General features: G+C 34.1%; 1 long non-coding RNA gene and 1 other non-coding gene across 2 annotated transcripts; one reads left to right on the top strand and one right to left on the bottom strand.

Moving 5' to 3' along the window:
- Positions 1-1,532: 1,532 nt before the first annotated feature.
- Positions 1,533-3,479, bottom strand: LOC130995312 (uncharacterized). The gene is made up of 5 exons (XR_009092120.1): positions 3,343-3,479; positions 3,042-3,207; positions 2,726-2,856; positions 2,535-2,598; positions 1,533-2,262 (listed from the first exon to the last, which is right to left on the bottom strand). It is a non-coding gene; the product is annotated as an uncharacterized LOC130995312 (long non-coding RNA).
- A 9,330-nt stretch (positions 3,480-12,809) lies between these two features.
- LOC130996449 (small nucleolar RNA snoR8a) lies at positions 12,810-12,899 on the top strand. Its single transcript, XR_009092622.1, has one exon. It is a non-coding gene; the product is annotated as a small nucleolar RNA snoR8a (small nucleolar RNA).
- Positions 12,900-15,573: the final 2,674 nt, after the last annotated feature.

Below are 15,573 nucleotides of genomic sequence, written 5' to 3'. Positions count from 1 at the left end.
TTGTTGCTCATCATTGTTCCACTAACGTAAATTATGTAGCTCGGAATCCCAGTAAATGAAATTAAGCATGTTGCTGTTGTCAGTGGAGCCCTTAAGATGCATTGAAGTACTGTTTCCACAATTCAAAAAGTGATGTGAAAGACTTAGAGGGTGTTTGGCTAAGCTTATTTTAAAGAGCTTATATAAGATGTTTCAAGAGCTTATAAGATGTAATTTTTAAGAGCTTATAAGTTGTCAAAGTATTTGGATAATTGAACTTATAAGCTAGAGAGAGAATTTTTTGTTAGAGAGAGAGAATTTTTTGTTAGAGAGAGAGAATCGAAGAAAAAGTTGCTTATAAGCTAGAGAGAGAATTTTTTGTTAGAGAGAGAGAATAGAAGAAAAATGAAGTTGAATGATATATAATGAAAATAATAAATTATAGTTGAAAAATATTTGTAAAATGATTGTTGCATATGAGATTATAAAAAAATAAGTTGGGGTAGAGGAATTTATTTTTTGAGGAGCTTATAAGCTCTTGAAGCTTATTTTTGGAGCTTATAAATTGTTTGGAAACTTATTTTGCCAAACACTTTGGAGGAGCTTATAAGCTCCTCAAAACAGCTTAGCCAAACACCCTCTTAATCTAATTGGCTTATAAGCAATGTCTTTACATTATTTTCTTCCGTTGAATAAATCTTGCAAATTGTTCATAGGTTAAAATGTGGTTTTAACGTAGGCAAAATAAAAGATTCTCAATTTATCTATTCAAAGTAGTTTTTACTGATTTCTAACAAAGAACAGCTTAGGTCCTCAACGGTTTGATATATATTAAGTCATTTAAAAATTGAGTCTAATTTGTAATAAGGTTGAAAGGTTTAAATTTAGTTAGCAACCAACTCTCTTATATTAATTGGTTAAAGTCTATTTAACCACATATGTCGAAAATTCATGGCAAGGACTATCCCTAAATAATATGTTTGACTCACAGATGTCATGTACGACTAAATCATAAACAAAGATCAAGGAAGAGAAAACGCTACTTTCTTCATCTATCAAGGAAACTCGAGCAAACTACATACAATACTATGCATCCTATCATGATACGAGTTTATGCTATATGTGAGAATCTTTGATCAAAATAGTCTAATTGTTTATTGGTTAAATAAAATGGCCTATTTAGTTAGCAGGGCAGGAGAAATTATTCAAGAAATGATAACTTATTGGTTGCATGTATAAGAAAATTATTACTTTCATCGTTTTGCACTCTATTTTGTAGCATTTACCTATACAAATGTCTTAGGAGAGAGCCAGAGGTACTTAGATTAGATCACTCACTAAAACCATAAGAACATAAACCAAAAAAACACAAAATAATAAGAAATATACAGATGTCAACCAATGATTCCAAAAACGTCAAAAATAAAGCACAGAACATGATTTTGAGAAAATTTATAGAAAATAACTTACTTTAGCATTATGTTTTGAATCCATATCAAACAATCTTCTTAAATTAGGGAAACTATTAATATAAAAAATTAGCCAGAACATGATTTTATGAATGAGAGAAATATTTTACTCTCTTAAACACAATAAGGAGTAGTGGAGTACTATAATAAATTATGAATATTGTACAAATGTAGAGAAACATGTTGAATTGCTTGTAACTCGAATAACATCCATTTTCCTATAGCATAAAAAAAGTTACTATTCTTCTTCAAAGATTGCAATGCCCCAATCCCTTCAAGGTCTTATGGAATTTCAATGACAGTCACCAAAGAGTAGAGCTCCTCCTTGGCATCTTCATCACCATTCATTTTTCGATATTTGAACACTAATCCTTCTCGAAACACTGCGTATACCATGGCTTCAAATATGCTTGTTCAACTTGACATAAACTCTCATATGTGTAGTTCCCATGGCTTTCTGGGCAAACTTTCAAATTTCGTTTATAGAATTTGGAGCCTTATTCTTGAAGATGATGCACCATATACATAACCATGCAAATCATAATGTTGGTATACAATAGTACTGACAACTGAAAAAATATGTATGCAATCACCAAAGACAAAATCTAAAACCTCCATTCAAACACATATTCACCCCAAATCACAACCCATGATATAATTTGCTTCACCAAGCCAAGATTATTGTCCTGGAAGTTGAAGAAAGACTCACATCAGACTCATAAGGAAGCACAGGAATGAAGAAGGCTTACACTTTCAAATTTGTCCTTATTTATCTGGACACACTTTTCAACCTCTGATGCTTTATGTGGTAAGACTGCTCATAAAACAAAATTACACAAATTAATGAATTTAACAACTGAAAGTTAAGCAATAAACCAAAATCTGAAGTCTCACTGCGTGGAGAAAATCGATAAAATAAATCATGTTAATCCCAGTTCCATATTGTATTTGAAGCAACCTAATAGTACAGAGTATTCAAAACTTTTATATACACCTCTATCATAATTTAGTCCTCTTTCTTTGAAAGAGATAAGCAAGAAATAATATAGATTAGTAATGAAAAATGGTGCAATTCATAATACTAACCTCAAGCTTTTTTCTTGCCTCATCACTAAATTTATCTTCCGACCTTGAATTGCCAATGCTTCAACTTTAACCATAAAAATGACATTCCATCAATCAACAGAAATACTTTGTCCAAAAATTAGATCATAAGAATCTGTAACCAATATCTATATTCTCAATTATAGAAGATGAAAGATCGAAGAACTTTTCACCTTATTGAAGCATTTCATCAAACACTTGGCAGGCTTGATCGTGCTGCCCGCATCTCCTCAGAAGAATAATGAGCTTCATACATCCCTTCTTTCAGTTGGTAAAAAGGTTGCGGCTTTCACATCTCAAACACCTAAGAAATAGATTAAATTTTAGGAAAATTAAGAAAAAACTGAAAACCTGAAGGGGTTCAGAGCCACTGTTTTTTGTCGATGGCGTAGGAGAGAGATTCGGTGGCAATATTAGCCCATGCTTTGGAATTGTTCTTGTTGTCCAATTTTTTCTTCACGTTTTTAATGGGCTTCTTCTTTTCAATACCTGCATAGTGGATGTTTGCATTTGAGTAGGTATTCAACGGCTTTCCAATGCTTCTTATTGGGCATTCGATGTCGATGATGCAGGAGCGTGGAGCGGTGGAGCACACAATGTGAAATTTGTGGAGCGGCGGGGGTGCGGTGGTTTTGACAGTGGTGGAGAGAGGGGCCTGGAGGAGAAAGATAGTTGAAATTAGATTGGGAGGAATATAAAAAATAAAAAATCTAATAGAAATTGGAGATGGCGATGGTGGTTTCTGTATCAGTCGGTTGAGAAAGATGAGAAATTGAAAGCGCGACTGCACCTTTTCAAGAGAAGCAGTCAGTTACCAGAATTTGTGGGATACTGGGTTGGTTGATTATGAAGAGCAAGAGTTTTACAATGGTCAAATTGAGAGAATCGTAGGAGAGAGAGAACGATTAAATTGAAAGAACGTGAGAGAGAGAAAAAATAGCGGTAAAAAGTTACCGTTAAACTGCTCTTTTATATAATATATAGATTTTAATTATGCAACAAAACTCTAATTATTTCACCCCTCCACCCAATTCCACCGCCTCCCATCTCGCATCTCACTCTACAGCCTCCATCTTTCCAATTCCACCATCTCTCATCTTGCCGGTTCCACCCACCGCCGCCGCCCTTCATCAGTTCGCTCGCCTCACCCCTCCGGCAAAGGTGCGACGAAAGCCAGAGATGACTACTTGACGGACTTGTAGCAGTAGCAGCAGCGAAGGCAAAGGCGGCAACGTGCCTCTTTCTCTCTACCCGCCTCCACTCTCACCTTCTCCACCTGAGCCGTCTTCTCCTTCATTAGCCTTCCCTCCGCTGGTTGCCGGAGTTCTCTCATCCGCTGCCTTCTTCTACCAACAACACTCAACCTCTCCTTCAACCGCCAAACCCTAGATCCCTCAAACCTAGAAACTCTAGCGCCGCTGCCTTCACCGTTCAGAAACTCTAGCATCGCTCCACCGCCTCCGCCATCCTCAACTCCCGCTCATCTCCACTGTCTTCTCTTGCGCTGCCTTCACTGAAAATCCCCTCCGTCTGCCAAGCCAACGCTGCACTCTACGTCGAGATCCACGCCGCTGACGTCCTCTTACGCTGCCTCGACCAGATCTAGGCCGTCATCTGGTAGGCGATGCTCGACCATCCCCTTCTTCGTGTTCGTTTAAAAGAGTTTTTTTTCCTTCAGATTTTGGATGTAATTTTCGTGTAATGTCTTGGAGTTGGAAATGTAACACCTTTTGTTGTTAATTTTGATTTGTTTTTCGGACTTATGGATGTTTCTCTGCATTTTAGTTCTGTGAGTACTTGGAGTTCGGATCTGTGAATGGATCCATTGTTGTTTGAAATGTCTGTAGATGGATTTGGGGGTGGAGGGTGAAGGGAAGGCGGCGGCCTCGCCGGTGATGAAAGCGCCGGCAGCAGCATCAACTAATTTTAGAGGAAGAAATGTTCTTTTATTCACATTATTTAAAACTAATTAACCATTAATTAAATACATGGGGCATACAACTTATCTACTATTATAACTCTCCTTAATCTTCGTGTCCAAAAGAAACGGACCATTATTTCTGGGACGGGGGGAATACATAATAATCCAAGTCTATTACTAAAAATGATTACTACATAATCATTCATGTTGATTAGAAATTGGGAGTTTAAAATTGTGGTTATTTATTATATGCTTTAATTAAATATATATGCAAATATATATATATATAATAAAAATAATTTTAAAATTTGTGGGGGCATATTATGCCCCCATAGTGGGGCACGTACGTCCGTCTCTGATAAGTCCTGTGTGAATTCTTAAATTTGGCCCTCCATTAATGGTTGAAAAAATAATAAAAATACATATGTTTGTCAAACTACTTAATAAATATATGAAAATTAAATCATTCACTTAAACATGTTACTCTGCTTGTAAGTTTTGAAACAAACTTATTAAAAATATTTTCATCATCAATTTCTTCCAATATATCACATTCAATCCTCATCAAATCAAGTGTATTTAGTCTTTATTGCGACATAATTTTCCTTAAGTATGACTTTAGCAACTTCAAAAAGCTTATTTATGCAGAAGCAACAATAACATTAATTGTTAATAAGATTCTAAAAATCATTCTATTTGGAAAGCAATTAAATAGTTTAAAAAATAGTAATAGATACCAATCGCTCCAATGTTTTTGTCAATGTATAAAGTTGAAGAGAATATTCTAGAAAGTTTATCGTTGGGGTATTTTACTATAGTCAAGTCTCTTTTAGGACCACTTACTAATAAAATATCGATCAAACTTGAATCAACAACATCCCATTTTCTTGGATCATATATATCAACCAAAATAGAATCATTTTGCTTAGCATTATCATCTCTGGTCCTATCACATGAAATCCCATCTAAATTAGGTTATAAATCATAAGAATTATTCGTAATATTCTTATTACCATCGTCAATCACCTTTTCTAATTGTTTATATTTTCACCATCAACATTCTTACCATAAACGTTAATTTCATTAAATTTTCAAAATCAACGGATTTTCACCTAATTGAGGTTATTTTGAAAACAACTTTTTTATAGCACCCTTTTGAGATTGAATCAATTGCTCTACTTTTTTTCTATTAGTGCATTTTTATATACAAATTAAGCTAAGGCTTTAAACACAAATGTAAAGGGCAAAACTAAACAAAGCAAAGATATAAAAATAACCAAATAATATAAGATAAAATATCACTAGTAAAATTATATGAATATAAGTAATTTAGTATGTTTACGATTAACACATACAACCTAAATACAAAGTTAGAATTCTATCAATTAAAACTATTAACAATAGTTAATGAAAATAAAAAAATAACACATGAAGAAATATTGTGGGCCTATAATAGATTCACAATATTTTGAGCCTACAAAAAGTATGCACACATAAAAAAAAAAGGATTTGCAAAAGTACCCAACTTTGTAAAAGTATCTACAACTTTTAACCACTTTTTCTATCATCTACAACTTTTAACCATTTGTATTTTTTAATATATATTTCACTGCACACTTCACGCGTGTTGTATGGTGTCAGATACTTTCAATTATTGAAAGTTGAAACAATTGATTAAGTTGTACTTTGATTCTCTCCCTTTTGTCTTGTTATGTTTTATCATTTTTTGTGCCTAGCATTTTATATGTTTCAATAATTTATGTGCACATATCTAATATCACACGAAAATAATATTTATGTGCACATATCTAATATCACACGCAAAAGATTCTTTATACCGCCGGAAAAATAGAATACCGTCGGTCGATATTCTCAAATATTCAGACGGTATAGTGATTATGACGACGGTATTAAATTTTTCAACGACGGTATTAAATTTATTTCCAACGGTATTCTAAGTATGTCCGGTGCCTAACATTTTCACTTTCATGTGAATATAAAGTTCTTCTAAGTACATTCATGTGAATATAAAGTTATTCCAAGTACATTCACGGGTGGGCAAATTAAACACAAAAGACCTCCTTATATGTTGAAATGATGAATCAAATACGACATACTACAATTTAAACAAGTTGTCTCAAAGCAGAAGAAAAAAAATCTCCAAAAAAATATATACGCTTATATTTGTTGAGTTATAATTTTTCTTCTTGGAAGCTTTCGGGTTCTCAGCTGCCATTTCATTGGAAAATCGGGATAAAAAGAAATTTCGTCGCATATTGTCACATATTTCGTAAATACCGTTAAGTAATTGTTTAATACCGTCGCATATTTATCGTTATAGTTTATATGTAATTTGTTGCTATTATTATGTGTTTTTTTAATGTGGAAAACATACCTTCGAGTCATAACTTAATACCGTAGTATAATATGTAAATACCGTCGTAGAAATTGTAAATACTGTCGCTAACTGATTTAATACCTGCACATATCTATTATGTTAGTGTCCATGCAATTTAGTCTGTAATTAAGTTTTTTTTTTCAATGATTTGTAAATACATTCGTATAATAGTTAAATACCTTCGTAATTTTGATAAATACCGTCAAATACTTGATTAATACCACCACCTAATAGTTTAATACCGTTGCATATTTATCATTGTAGTGTACATAGAAATTGTTGATACATTTGTGAGATATGGAGGATATTGGGATGATGTCTTATATTGTGATGGAGGTGCTACATTTGCTTATGTTCAGACAAATAACATAATCATTTCGGAGTTAAGGCAAAATATCAAATATATCAAATACTACTTGATGGCAAATTCATTGAGTACCGTCTACAGAGTTGCATAAGGTAGCAAATCTCTTAACAATACAAAAACATGTTCATAAGGTAGTAAATGTCTTAACGATACAAATCATGTTCATAGGTAGCAAATGTCTTAACAATAAAAAACATGTTCATACGATAAATAGTGTCTCAAAGATACATGCACTAGTCCTCCACTATGTCCATATCAAAAATGCTAGCAGCTAGGGGTGTGCATTCGGTTATATGGTTCGGTTTTTGCTAAAACCAAACCAAACCATATTTTAATTCGGTTTGAAAAAAAACCCGAACTGAACCGAATTAACCGAAATTTTCATAGTTAAAATCGAACCGAACGAAAAACCAAATTAATCTAAAAAAACCGAAAAAAACCGATTTTTTTTAATCGAAAATTCCGAAAAAAAAACCTATTAAATTTTTAAAAATATTTAAAGTTAGATATTATAAAATTATAATTAAAATTATAATTAAAATATTTTATAATCGAAAATTATAAAATTCCGATAAATAGTTGACGCGCGTGTTCCCCCAAGTAATACTCGGCTGACCAGGTATGATACGCTCAACTATCATGCATGCTAATGGGCCAGATGAATACGAGTCATTCTGGGTAAACTGCTCATGTGGACCCGGAATGAACATTTCTAATGGATGGCTCTTCCTCGTCAAAGCTAACTCGTTTGAAGCCCAGTATCCAGCACAATCCAATACTTGAGATAACAAAAGTTATTAGTGGTTGTATTTGATCGCTCCGATCAATCTTTGATTGTTCATCCAAACCATGATACTTTGGATCGAACAATTCTGCTTGCCAAAGTCCGGGATAGATTCGAACAATAACAATATGCTCTTTGATAACACATGGAACAATGATCTGCATCAATTATTCAAAATACCTTAATAATTTATAGAAACAACACATACAAGTTGTGACACTTAAATATCGTCGAATTAGTTAATAATACCGTTGTGGTGTTTAAATATACCGTCGGACTAGTTAAGAATACCGTCGTGGCATTCTTTGATTTTCGCAGCGGTATAATAGAATTTCCTCGGCGGTATTATTAATTTACTCGACGGTATAAAACCAAAAAGCTATACCATCAACCAAAACTTAATTTAAATGCAAGCCTCAAGAAAATAATGCAACGTCACCCACATTAACACAAGCCACAAGATAAATGCAACCACAACATACCACAAGATCATCAAAAGCATGTCCCAACATGTGAAGACACATTAATTGTACTCGGCCTCAAATAAATATGATCCTCCTATAATTTTTTTAAAAAAATCATTAAAAACAAATTATAATGTTAAATGTAACACTTACAGTTGCAGTATGCAAAATAATATTAAAACACAAACTTTATTGATATAACAAGGCAAAACCCATTTAAAGGTTCTTGTACTTTTATTTTTTATTTCGATAGATCCTTCTACAATTTTTTGATTTATTTAACCCTTACAGTTCTATATTCTATATTATTAAATCCTTTTTTAAACGTATTCATTTTTCACTTTGCACCATTTTTAAATTGAATATTACTAACATTATTCTTTTAACTTGAATATTAGTACTATGTAGTCTTCTAACTTTATTATGTTAACTTTGCACCATTTTATAGCAACAAAACTATGTAATCTTTTCATTTTTCAACTCTAAAGTTGGTTTATTATATTCGAATAGTCACTTTGCACCATTTTATTTTTCACTTTGCACCATTTTATTGCACATACTATATAAAGTGGGATGGCTACATAAATCATTTTCATTTTGGTGTTACATATAAATTAACTTACGAAAAAACAAATCAACCTTTTCTAGATAATAACTGTAAATTATTTAAAATATGATTGATCGTAAATTCATAACTTTTGATCCGATTTACAATTTTAATTATATTTTTTTGACATGTAATTCCGGCCACAAATATCTCCGTTATATTTTTCTATATGTAGCAAGCTCGATACTCTCACATAGTTCCAAAGAAATTATTATGGCCACATAAAAATCTTTGTCTTTCTGTACGTATTACTCGATATATCATAAGTGGTCAACAAATTGAAAGGTGATATTGTAATGTTTTAAAAATCAAATCAACATTACAAATTGGACCAAAATTCAACAGTATTTAACACTAGTCATCCCTTCAAAATATACTTCGCCAAGGACATATGTGATTAAATATTATAGGATATCATTTTTTTTATGTAATGTAGCTTTTCAAGAATTTTATTGTGATTTTGTCAATTAATTAGTTTATCGAGAACACATGAATATACATGATATATTTAAGAGCAAATCTATGAATTCATTAGAATCATATACAACAACAATTTTTATTTGGCATAAAACAACAAATACTAATATCACACAAATATCGGTGTAAAAAATACAACAACAATTTTTATTTGGCATAAAACAACAAATACTAATATCACACGAATATCGCCGGAAAAAAAACAAAATACCGCCGGAAAAACTTAAAATATCACCGGTCGATATTCTCACATATTCTGACGGTATAATCAATTATCACGACGGTATTTTCGTTTTTCACCGGCGGTATTCCAATTATTTCCGGCGGTATTATACTAATGAGAGTTCGTAGGATAATAACTACCTCTTGTGGTCCATCCATGACGGAAATGGGGAGAGGTTAGAGAGAAGCTGCCTAAGAGAGATTTCCGCCGGTAGAAAGCTGAGAGGGAGACGCCGAGAGGGAGACAACGAGAGCTTGAGAGGGAGACGACGCGAGAGAGACGCCGAGAGCCTGAGAGGGAGACGACGAGGGGGAGACGGCGAGAGGGAGACGACGTGAGGGAGACGGCGAAGGGGAGATGGTGAGGGGGAGACGGCGAGAGGGAGATGGCAAACCCTAGAGTGGAGCGGCGGTATTTTCACTAATTAACGTGGGTGGGTATTTTTGAAGTCTTTGCATTAAACGTGGGGCAGTGGGTAGGTAAGAGTACAAAGGAATAAATTTAGGCATGTACCCAATTCTTACATACATGCAACACTTTTCAGATGGGAGTTTCGAAAATTAAAGCTATTTTATTCAAATGGGTATGGAGTGGAAGAATCTGCAAAAGTGGTTATATTTTGTAGTTAGTTTTGAAAATTTGTATACTTTTGTATATTGCCACTAAAAAAAATTGGTTATGCAAGGAGTCAATACCGGATGAAGTGAAATTAGGTGATGAGCTTTACCATTGAGTTAAAAACTAAACATTTCAACATTTATAAGACTTTCAATAATTATATACTTACAATATCTTATATGGATCTATATATTTTGAACCCCTATTTTCTAAGATCATATGCGGTCGGCCACTCCGAGCAGACTTCGGAACCGCTTTTGTTGATTGGTATGATGCTTCATCTGCAAGCATTAAATCGAAGGTTTGATGAACCATATGTGAGGTCGACCTCCCCGAGTAGACTTCAGACTGCGTATAACAGCGACCATCTTGCCCAAGGTCGACCTGCCACATCATTAAAGTGAATTAAACAAAAATAAAAAATTGGCTTGATTCATCTCAATGCAACCAACCGCGGTCGACTGGGAATGGAAATGAGACCGGGTGGTCTCTTTGCTTTTGTGGTGAAATTTTGATGATGTGGCGTTATTTTATTGATTGGATATTTTTAATTTAGATATTAAGATTAAATTTTAATATTATATATATATATATATATATTAAAATTCATAATTTTTAATATCTCTATAAATAGACCTCATTTGTTTTTTTCTATTTCGAGTTTGCATTGTTGTAATTTATATTTTTAGTTTGTTGTAATTTAAATTTTTATTAGTTTGTTTTTTTTCTTTTAATTTATATTTAATATTTTAATTTATATTTAATATTATTAAAATTATTATGATTAAAAATAATAATAAAATAATTATATATAATGTTGTGGTTGGGTGGTTGGGGTGGTCATTGATAAATCAACAACAATAGAGGTGGTTGGGTTGGGATAAATATAGTGATGTGGAAGAGAGAGAAATTAATTAAATACTCCGGCCGGCCGTCACCTTCTTCCCCAAATTCCACCGGCTTCTTCAAATCTGAAAAATCCTTCGTCTCATCTCAGAGCCGCCGCCGGAGCCACCACCCTTCGTCTCATCTTTGCACTGCCGGCAAGGCCACTATTTTCCCCCAAATCTGCAAATTCCACCGCGCCACCGCGCCACCCAAAATCAAGCTCAGAAATCCACCGCACCAAATCTGCAACCAAAATCTCTAACCAAATCTGCAACCCAAATCTACAACCAAAATCCACCATCTTTGCTCTGCCGGCAAGGCCATCATTTCTCCCCAAATCTGGAACAGAGCTGGGAATAAACCTCCCTAATCTGCAACCCTACCACCTCTATACTGCCGTCGTGCCGCAGCTGCTGTCCGTCGAAGCCAGAGAGGGGAGGGAGAACAGAGGGCAATCTTGAGGGTGAAATCGGCGGCTGGCGGCGGTGGTTCGTTGCTGTCGACGACGGTGGCATCCGCTTGCTGCAGTCGCCGGAAATGGTGAGAGAGCAGTGGAGGTGGCCTTCGTTTTTGCTCACCGGAATTTGAAGGGAGAGGGAACAGCGGAGGATTTAGAGGGAGAATCGGAGGGGGGTGGTGGCGAGGACGGCGACGCTGAGGTCGCCAGGGTGACTGCCCACCGCGAGCAGGAGGAGAGAGAGATGGAGAGAGGGGATGGGCCGTGAGGAGGCGCGGCTGCCGTCGATTCCGCCGGACTTGGAGCGGCGGCGGCAGAAGCCGATGGCCGTCCGGCCAAGAGAGAGAAGGGCTGTGGTTTTGAGGGAGAAAGAGAGAGATAGAGAGGGAGAGGGGGATAGCCGTTTGAGAGGAGAGAGAGACACTTAAATCTATTAATTGTATCTTAATTAATGCCAAAAAAGGAAAGGGGACTTGAATATTGGGACGGCCCAAAAAGGAATGGGGGACTTGAATATTGGGACGGAGGGAGTATTGAAGATGGTTGGGTGGTTGGATGGTTGAGATAAACATAGCCTCAGAACCAGTGAACCACTCCTATCGATTGGTATCTGCAAGTATAAAGTTTGATAAAACATTATTAATATTATTATTTTATTTTATTTTTTTAAAGAAAAAATCTAAAAGGGCTTTTACCAATAGACAGTAGTAAATGGGCTATTATGAGAACAAGCCTTTTTGTTATCATTTTGTTGAGCTAAATGATTTCTGTATAAGCCCAAAACGAAAGCTCGTTCTCTTTGTCTTTTATCTCTCTTCCTGTCATCGATTGGAGGCGCTGAAGATTAGCTAGGGTTTCGAAAGAGAAAATTCCTTTATATAAACAGCAAACCGCCGCTTATTCATTTTCATTCACCCACTGAGCTCATCTTCTGTCATTGGATTTTGGTTTATGGTATCTTGTTTCGTTTGTTTTTATGATTTCTTATTTGGAGTGCGAATTCTTGTGCAGTCTGTTGTTTCAATTCCGTAAATTTTGAGATTAAATTAGAGGTGGGCTGCGGTGATTATAAAGTAATTCCTCGTACTGAACGCTGTTGCCACAGCTTGACAGACTCATTTACACCCATAGAATATGAGCTCCCACCTCTATTTTCTACCTGTTTAGATCTGCACGTTTTTACCTTATCTCTTTCAAATTTCATCTTGCAATCGGTGAATTTGGTAGCCTAAGTTTTGGTTGTGGTAAATTACTGAACTTCTATGTTGGTGTTCCTTTTATCTTTTTAAGCTGAAAATTCCTCCTTTTTGTTGCTTATTTCCGTGGGATTCAGATAGTGGTCGAATGCATTGATTTGTCACTTATTTCTGTTGCTTTTCAATCTTAGTTGAAGCCTTTAATGTTGGTGTGGAATACTTTTTGATCTGAAGCTGAGAGGGATTGATTTTGCTTTGGTTTTGTTTTGTATGTCTGTTGATTTTGCTGCCTATGATAAATTGATGATTACTCTGAGTTCTTTAGTCTTACTATTCTTAATCATTGTAATTTGAAGGAGTTGGTCTTATTTATAATATAGCAAGTAAGCATGATGTTTGCTGTATATTAGCCTCTCCTCATATTGAGATTTGGTGGTGTTTAAAGCCTGAATTTCACAGTATATTTGCTATAAATGAGGGTTACGCACACCTCCATATTCCAAAATCTTGAATTGAAAGCTCGTTCTTTTTTCTAATTGGTTGTTTCTCATCCTTGAGATTTGGGGTAACCAAAACCAACTTTTCCCCTGTTTAGTTATTTGCAGTTGTCTAATTGTCTAGTAGTATTTGTTAGAACCTCACATTTACAAGGATATGAGATTTTTAGTTTTCTCCATGACATGAAGAATGACATATTTTTTGAATTTTTACAAGGCTGTAAGTCCAGTATATTTGCTAAATGCTCAAAGGTACTTCAAAAATAATTCTATATGTTTGGCCCTCACGTAATGTTTTATATTTTTTTATACATAAAATTGATACAAACTTAATTATCATATATATATATATATATAGTAAAAATATCATTTTAACTAAATATAGAAAAAATTGAAGAAGAATTTACAATAGTAAGAACTGATGTTATGAAAAAAAATAAAAATAAGTTGTAAGAAAAGAAAATGGAAATACTCTCTCTATCTCGGCTATTTTGAGAATTTTTTTTTGGCACGAGAACTAAGAAATTAGTGTTTTGTGTGTAGTTGTAAAAATGAAAAGATATATAAAGTGTTTTTTATTTTATTAAAGAAAAAAACCTAAGCAAGACCTCGGAAAACACAAGAGATGCATTGTCTCATCAAAACTTCTCCAATGAAAATCTAGTAAAAAAAATGGTGAAGAGAGTGCTCTGTCTCAATAAACCATACATAAGGAACAAATAAAACAAGCCAACACCAGCTAAAATCTGAGCAAAGAACCTTAAGTGACAAGGCATGCAAATAGCTTAATTGAAAAATGGAGTGAAGAATTAATAATTTTTTACATTTTCAATCTAATATTTATATAAAATATATTAAATTAAAGCTTTTGTTGTAATCTTTAATTTGATACGCATATCAAATATTTTATCATTAGTCGAATTTCATAATTTTAGAAAATAAATAAATGAAAAAAATAAGAAGATAGAGTGAGTTTACAAAATGAAGACTGTTGTTATTTTCTTTAGAAAATTGCTAACCATTTTGAAGTGCTTTTGGGTGGATCAGAATTTCAATTTAAAAATTGAATGGTGATCAAACTAAAAGATTGTTAGTCAGTAAAGCCTTTTTATTTTGATAAAAAAATGATTTCTTGCATGAAATCATGTATGCAATGAGTTTTTTTGGCGAGAAAATAGTGTGTTTTGGTATGTAAATATAGATTTGATGATGATCTTGCCATCTAAAGGAATATGTGCTGCCTTATCTATGTTACTTCCTTCTGTTTCCAACGACGACATTAATGCATATTGTTCGTGTATGGGGATTCATTATTTTCCCGAATATGCTGCTTTCGACAAAGGAAGCGTTACCGTTGTTTTTGCTTATTCTGTTTCCATGGAGCTCTTTAGAGCACCTGTTAATAAATTTGTTAAATAGATTCTTTCGAGATCGTGTATTTTTTTTTTTTTTTTCATGTTTTAAATTCCCCCCCCCCCCCCCCCCCCCCCCCCACCTTAGACAACATGAGATGTAAAAGATGGAAATCACTAATTAAAATGCACCCTTAATGTTGAAAATACAGAGAAATCATTAAGCTTGAGATTTTATTATATGTTGAAAAAGGTATTAGTAAAATGATTTATTTTTGTGTTTTTTTTCTTAAAAAAAAAAAAAACTCAACTACAAGGTATTGTTGTTATAAAATTGTTTTGTAATCAAATGTTGATAATTGGTACCATCATTTTTACCTCTTAGGACTTTTATTCTTGGTACTGTCTCGCTAAAGTGTTTGTATTTTCTTCGACTCGGGGCAGTTGGGAAGGGGGAGCAGTGGAGTTTGAACTCGAGACCTCACTGTTCACACACAGGAGGCACCGCTTGGTGTCCCATTTATTTATTGCACGAGCAATATATAGTAATTATGCGATATCAACTGTGTTGCCGGCTTTTGCTTTTATCTGCATTCCTTGAAGAAAACAAGATTTAATTAAATTCAATTACACAATTTCACGAGAGAACTGAGGTGTGGCACCTCGGTTGCTAAATTTGCAATCAATTTTTTAATCTTTTTTTTTATAATAAATCAAATCTTGATATTAACATATGGAGTATATTAATTTTCAAGAGTTAATGTCCATAGTC

The sequence above is a fragment of the Salvia miltiorrhiza genome, chromosome 7 (genome assembly GCF_028751815.1).
Source record: "Salvia miltiorrhiza cultivar Shanhuang (shh) chromosome 7, IMPLAD_Smil_shh, whole genome shotgun sequence".
In the NCBI taxonomy this organism is placed as follows: Eukaryota; Viridiplantae; Streptophyta; class Magnoliopsida; order Lamiales; family Lamiaceae; genus Salvia; species Salvia miltiorrhiza.
Note: the sequence above shows the minus strand (reverse complement) of the source record. Positions and strands in the feature narration are given on the sequence as shown.